Below are 6,241 nucleotides of genomic sequence, written 5' to 3'. Positions count from 1 at the left end.
GACAGTCAGTGACTCTCTTCATTCATGCCTTAGAATAGTTTATTCTAACAAAACACACTGTGCTGGCCATTCTTGGCACTTGCCTATGTATACTACAGATTTTAGTTCTGGACAGTTTCACAGTGCAGTATTTATTTTAAAGTGAATAAAACATCCACAAGCAGTGTTATCATGTAGTCAATGACAGATTATTCAAATCCTTTATTTTCTGTACTACCCTGCTGCACATGTTATCCTGTTGCATTTTGGACATATATTACTTAAATAGGAACAAAAAGTAGCCATAGGATACCTTATTTTTCCTTCTTTTCAGGAGTTCTGGCCAAAGATATTCTAGTGAGAAAATGTTAATACAGTTAGAGGGCAATTTGTGGATTTTAGTAGGAATAGCACATATAGAAACAGCATGAACTTTGAATTCAAGCATAGATCCAGATACTCTCTTTGACTTACTGTGTGATCCTGAACTTAACCAGTTATCCTCATTGAGCCTCACTTCCTTTTTTGTAGAGAAACGACTTACTTCATAGGTTGATTGTATCTGGGCATTCATTTTACTGTATAGAAAAATCCTAACCCCAGTACTTCACACCAGATTCCCATTAAGTGTTATTTTCCTAACATTACCCTTGTCTCCTAATAACATAATAAGATCAGAGACCAAAGCCATTAAAATTCATTGCTGTAATGAATTATAGAATCATGTTTATTATATCAATGAATTAAGACAGATTTACCCTCACATTTAGATTATAGGTATAGGAGAGAAGGGAGTTAAAATTGTGAAAGGTAGTACCAGAGACACCTTGAAAATAACTCTTTCTCTTATAAGATGAAAACAAATCTAAACTATATTGGAGTAATTTACCACAGAAGATTCTTGAGAATAAATCATAATTACTTCAAAATGAAACATTTAATTAGAAAAAGCAGCTTTCTGTCTTGGCTAACAGCTTCAACTTCTTTGAGGGGAGGGCTAGGCTGGGTGTCTATCTCTTCTAAACTGTGGGTGCCCTATCTATGAAGTCTCATTTGATCACTAAATTGCTGCTACCTCTTCTATGCAACCATTCTATTAAGTAGGCTGAATTCCCAGTAGGCAGAGGAAAGGGCTCAGCTACAATATGCCTAATGTACTTTGAAAAGTCTTTGATCTCAAAGTGGAGTCTATTAAATTGGGTGCTAGCCCAGATCTACTAAATCAGATTTTTAGGGTAGAGCTTAAGAATCTGCATTTTAAATATGCTTCCTGAGTGATTCTCTCTATTTTAAATAAATTCTTCAGTGATTGAGAATCACGGACTTGGGAACCTCAGCTTTAACAATTTCACATCTGGTAACCCTCCTGATTAGGGTTTCAGGGGAATAACTAGTAGCTCAACTTTACAGGAAGATTGTGACTATGGAGACATTTTTTTTTCCTTTAGCTTTTCCTGCTTTTCTTCGGGACACCACTAGATGAAGCCAGTAGCCTACTTCTAGTTCATCTATCATTATATGCTTGATTAAAGAGACTGGAAACAAATTATCTTAGTTAAACTGAATGGTAAACTTTGTGTACAGTTTCCTTGGTGAACTGACCTTTTTGTCTGATGATATACAAAGGCCTGACCTGATTTCTGACAATGCTTAACCTTCCTAGTACATAATCAGGCCAAATTATTGACCCGGTAGCACCGCTTAACATAAAGGGGCTTAAGCTAAACAGGAAAATGACAATCAAGACTTAAATTTTGAGTAAGTAGGATTTGCAATCAATTTCAAATGAAAACAAGATGTTAGCTATCCCAGAATCTGATTTTAAACTCCTCCTAGTGTTAGGTGATTTTATTTACCAGTGCTTACATTTCCATTTGAATGGAGAACAGTCCATATCTATAGATGTTAAATGTTATAAATATGTTGCTATCATGACATGGCTCAAAATAAAATCTATTTCTCCATTTCTTTTTTTCAGGGGTGGTATAGAAGCCATGGACCACCATGTAACCTAAGGTCATGCTTTGGTTCATATGCCAGAATTCTCAAAGTAGGTTGTACAAGCAGGCAAGATGATCCAGTGGATTATGGGGAAAAAATATTAGAAATTCCATTATTTTTTCATCTGCAAAAGAGGAATTAAGTATCACTAATTTTAACAGATAGACTAACACTGGTACAGGCAGTCATTGATAAATAAAGTTTCACATAATAAAACATCCTGAGGGCAAGAGTAGGCACTACATGTGTTCAGGAGTTGATGGGGATACCATTGTTATTCACTTTCACCATAATAAAGCATTGCAGATTAAATTAGTGCCACCATCACTTGTTAAAAAATTGTCACTTGAAATATAAGCATCAAGATCACACATTAGAAATACAACCAGTCAAAATTCAGGTTATGTTAACAGGTTACTTTCACCCTATCACTGTGGGTCCTGGTATCTTACAAGGCTTCTCTAGAAGAAATAACCCAGTATACTAGTACTTTTTTAACGGATTAAAAAGAATGAGCATGTTTTTCTCACTGGCAGGAGAAACTACAGTTTGAAGACAACTAGAATTCCACTCTTTAACAAAGAAAATAAAGGCAAACCTGACAGTCTCAAAATGTACAAAATGGAAAGAAGAAAAGCAAAGTTATTAATAAATGGAACATAAGGCTTGTAGTGTGCATCCATATGTATTTGTAAATTTTTACATGTTGGTTTTTATATTTGAAACAAAAAGTATTCACCAAAAGTAAAATCAAAACTTCTGGGAATAATAACTATTTCAACTATCAACATTTATGAGAATGTAAAATAATGATAAACATCTTCAATCCTGTACTACATTATTCGCTTCAGATACATTAAACTGTTTTCCAGTTCCTTTCAACAAAGTTGTGCATTGCCTTGAGTTTAAAGAAAAAATACAGCTTTTTGTATATTTTTCTGAAACAATTTGTATTTTGTAAATATACAATACTAAAAATCAAACTTCCTTGAAAGTCCAGCAACGTGGGGTGTGAAACCCAGTAAGTCAAATCTACTTTCTAAATTTACTCAGTAATACGGCCAAAAATGAACTTTCCTAGGCTCTAATAACTCATGTTCTCAAAATAACTAGTTTGCAAATTAGCCACCAGTGGTCAGTCCTTAATAGCAGTAAAAACTACTTTAAGAATTCTGTCAGAGTTCTAAATGTTATCCCATAGATTAGAAAATGTTAATAGTTGGTCAAGGAAATTTGAAGTTGTTCTCCCTCTGGATTAGTTTTCCATATTTACCTACAGTTACAAATTATCTTTAAGCCATTTTGACAGAAATCATTTGTAGGAAAAGCTTTCATCTCACCCTCCACCAAACAGCCAGTTGTGAACAATCTTTTTGAGTCATTCATTCCTTGAATTTCAGATGACAGGCTACTCCATTCTGCTTTTATGATAATAAAAATAATGGCCGCCACTTACTGAACATTGATTAAATACTAGGCACCATGACAAACAGTTAAGATACCCTATGATCACAATCTTTCAGGTAGGTGTACTATCTTTAACTCATGGAAAATGAGGCTCAAAGGAGAACTAAACTAAAGGTGGATGGGCCAGCATTTGAGTCAATTCAGATTCTAGAGGGTAAATAATATGCAATAGTTCTATTTGCAGAAACTTCTGCCCCATGAACCATTCCATTATCTTCATCTTGAGAGAACACACTAAAGGCTCAGCAAAATGCCTTGTAAAATAAGGGAAATGACTGATTTTGTCCTGGTAATGTATGACACATTTTTTTCCATGTATTATTTTTATCAAGGAGCACTATTAACTTTTCTTAAGCTAATACAACCCACAACTCTGGCAAATGCAAATTCACTAGTAAGATTAAAGTATTGTTGGGAATTCTGGCTTGGTAAAAGGCCATCAAACCCTTCCCTCTTTGATAATCCTTTTGTGATGGTAGACAATGCAAGCACGGGGCAATTTATCTAGATCCAGATTGTACTTAAGATTTAAATGATAAAAACAATCCCTTTATCTTTTATGTATTGGAATAAAGATCTTTTTGTTGCTCCTTGCATAAAACTGACAGCCAAATATTTGCTGAATAAATAAACTCTCACCTTCTCTTACCCACACCTTACAAAATCTTACCCAGATACTCCAATTTTTTTGGGTTTCTAACCAGTCCCTATTTTTGGGTGTTTGGGTGCTTTGAGAAAATAAGTATTTTCTTCAATTTCACAATGGTTGGGAAAGAAAAAGGAATAGAGCTATTTTTTCCATCTCTATTCCTTTTCACTCAGATTCCACACCAACTAAAAAATATTTTTTGTTGTCTTACTATGCTTTCTCATGATTCCACATGTTGCTTCTCCTCCCTAACAAGAGTACAATGTTTGTGTCTCCTTCTGCTTTATTTACCCCTTTGGGGGCAGTGATTGAAGTAAAGTCTCTGATCTTTAAGAGTAAGAATTAAAATGTCAATCCCAACTCCATGAGCTAAAAACATTCCAGTTTTGAGGTACTCTGAACTCCTCAAAAAGAATATGTCTGTGATTCTCTGTGCAGAACACAATTCCCAGTTGTATCTGTCCTTAGAGTAGTATTAAGAAAATCAGTTCTTAACAATTTATTTGACATACTTTGTTGCTAAAGCTAAACAAATAAGCAAGCTTTCATATGCCCTTGATAATGTTGGATATTAAATGAATTGAATCTGAAGCATTTACACAGGTTATGAAACCTATCCTAGTGCCATGGCCCCAGAAGACAGGCAGAAAGTCCTCTTTGTGAATTGCTCCACTTTTTAAAGCCCATCTGGCAGCTGAACAAGCTACATTTTGCAAAACATAGGGCTTTGCATAAAAATCAAGATTCCCACACTGGGAGTTGAAAGATCTCCTTGTCAATGTGCTACACGCAGCTGAAGCTTCAGAAATGTGTCTAGAAGGTGAACCTTCACATAAATGCAATTCAGAGAACAAACTGAGTTCACCTTGGCACCACCTAAGAGTATTTATAAAAAACAAACTTATCTGCTTTGTGTAGTAGTGGAAAAATTCACTAATTTCTCTACAAGCAATGAAGTAATAGTTTTGCCTCAGTAAAATTAATCCCAAAGGCATAGGACCTAAAGTGATTCCCTGTTAACTGTCTTCTATGGAAACAAAAATGTCACTAAATCTGCATCCTTATTCAAATTAATGTGTACTTTCAAGTAATTGGTATCCCCCTTCTCAGCTCCTTTAACTCCTTTGTGGTTGCTGAAGAGTTTGCTGTAATCTTCAGTGTCCTCAGGCTACTTGGTGAGTCAAGGAATTCCAGTGAGAATGAGTGCAGGTTGTCTGGCAGCTCCTGGGCAGCCAGGGTGGCCCCTTGGGAAATGATGCCTGCTGAGCAGGTCCTCTGATTAAGTAGTCAAAAACAAGTCTTGTGGTCCCCTAAATCAAGACCCATATTCCTTTTCATTAGAGTCCTGCTGATAATTGTCCTGGCAATACAGAAAGGGATCAAAAAATAAACATTGGGAAATTGTAAGCCAGCCAGGGGGAGATTTGGGTTCATCCATTCAATTATTTACTATTTGATTCATTCATTCAAAAGCTATGCACTGAGGGCCCACCAGGGCCAAAGACTGATAGGTACTAGAGATGTGGTGCCTAACAAAATAGACAGGGTTCTTTGCCCTATTAGAGCTTTATGCTAGTGGGGAGCGAGCCAGTAAATAATTGTATGTAACTGTTATGGACTGAATCATGTCTCCCTCTCCCCCGAGAATTATTTGAAGCTCTAACCCCCAATGGAACTGTATTTGAAAATAAGGCCTTTAAAGAGGTAATTATCATTAAATGACTCATAAGGGTGGAGCCCCAATCAGACAAGACAGAACAGGTATCCTTTAAAAAGAGGCACCAGAGAGCCCTCTCTCACTTTCTCCCTCCCCATGTTTGCACAGAGAAGCAGTGTGAGCACACAATAAGAAGGCAGCCATCTTAAGCCAGGAAAAGAGGCCTAACAAGAAACCAATCTCAATGGCATTTTGATCTTGGAGTAATTGCTTCCAGAATTGTGAGAAAGTAATTTTCTGTTATTTAAGCCACCTAGGCTGTAGTATTTTGTTACGGCAGCCAGAGCAGACTAATACAGTAACAAAATGTTGGATAACAATAAGAACCATGAAGGAAATAAAATATGCAGAGGGATGGCTGGTGGAATAGAGAACTGTGTTGAATATGGCGACTAGGAAAAGCCACTGGAAAGACCACTCCAGGATGG

The sequence above is a fragment of the Manis javanica genome, chromosome 1, assembly GCF_040802235.1.
Source record: "Manis javanica isolate MJ-LG chromosome 1, MJ_LKY, whole genome shotgun sequence".
In the NCBI taxonomy this organism is placed as follows: domain Eukaryota; kingdom Metazoa; phylum Chordata; class Mammalia; order Pholidota; family Manidae; genus Manis; species Manis javanica.
This window is presented reverse-complemented; position numbering follows the sequence as displayed.